The 1,240-nt window shown below is 37.0% G+C and overlaps 1 protein-coding gene across 1 annotated transcript in view; it reads left to right on the top strand.

Moving 5' to 3' along the window:
* Positions 1-1,240, top strand: part of SRRM1 (serine and arginine repetitive matrix 1) — a 29,628-nt gene that overhangs the window by 21,893 nt on the left and 6,495 nt on the right. The window lies entirely within an intron of this gene.

Here is a 1,240-nt window from a genome sequence, read left to right as displayed (position 1 = left end):
ACTTTCTATATTGGAAAGCAGTTTCTCAACAGCACTGATGTTCATTATCCTGCTCCAGGGTGAAAGTAATTTCTTTTTTAAGTAATTTCTACATTCAACATGGGGTTTGAACTCACAGCCCTATCTATGATCAGGAGTCACAACACTCCACTGACTGGGTCAGCCAGACACTCTAGTATTTAGTGTCTCTTTAAGAGGGGACATACAGTCTGTTTTTTATTATCATTGTTATTTCATGTGTTAAGTTTAAACTTTGACCAAGAAACATTTTCCATATTTTGAAACACTTGTCTCTGGGGTCTAACACTCCTCAACTTAAAGCATACAAGGTACATGGATCATAGTGTAAAAAGGTAGTCCTCGCATCTCCATCTCGTCTTCTTCACCAGCGTGGCTAGTGAGTGAGGCGGCTCTGATAGAGCCTGGCTTCCCGCACACTTGGGGGATAGTGCCGGCGCGTACGGAGGCGACTGGAACCAATTCTCGTGCAGTTTGAGGGCACGCTTTTCTACTCAGCAGTTTCTACACACAGTTGAAAGCTTAGTTTGGCATTATTAGAGTAACTAGAAAATGCTTAACTTTTTGTTGTTAGATTAAGCAGATGAAATCTATTAAGGATTCAGAATTTTGAATAATACAGTGAACAGGCTTGACCTCTTGGAAATGTATTAAACCTAGCCTTTATGTCACTTTTCTTTTTTAGCACATATGGAAAAACTGATATAGATTGATCTCAAAGACATTAGCTTTTTGTTTTAATTCTTGAAATGTGTGCCTTCTCAGCTTAGGTAGAACTCTGTAGCCTTCAGATCATAGAGTTGTACAGTGTCAAGACTCCAGTTTTAAGTGATTTTCAGGTTTTTCTGCCCACTCATTAAGTTATGCTAGTTTGGTTATGGTGTTATTGTTCTTTTTTTGGTTATTTTCTTACATAGAACAGGACATTAAAGGGCCTCACTGGAAGGGACCTTTGGTTCCTCTGACACATTCATTTTACAAATGAAGATTAGGCACAAAATAAATATCTTAGGCCATTGGTGTATCATAATAGATTCTAATCTGAGTCTTAATTTTTTAGTGAGAATTTCTGATTAAAGAGAAGACCCATAATCAACACTGATATAGCCTCTTGTGTTATTATATTTATTGAAGACATTGGGAGTTTTTTATATCACTTCATTTTCTGAGTTTGACTCAAAACCTAATTGTCATCTCGTATTCAGAAATTTCCTTACCTATT

The sequence above is a fragment of the Suricata suricatta genome, chromosome 8 (genome assembly GCF_006229205.1).
Source record: "Suricata suricatta isolate VVHF042 chromosome 8, meerkat_22Aug2017_6uvM2_HiC, whole genome shotgun sequence".
Lineage (NCBI taxonomy): Eukaryota > Metazoa > Chordata > Mammalia > Carnivora > Herpestidae > Suricata > Suricata suricatta.
Note: the sequence above shows the minus strand (reverse complement) of the source record. Positions and strands in the feature narration are given on the sequence as shown.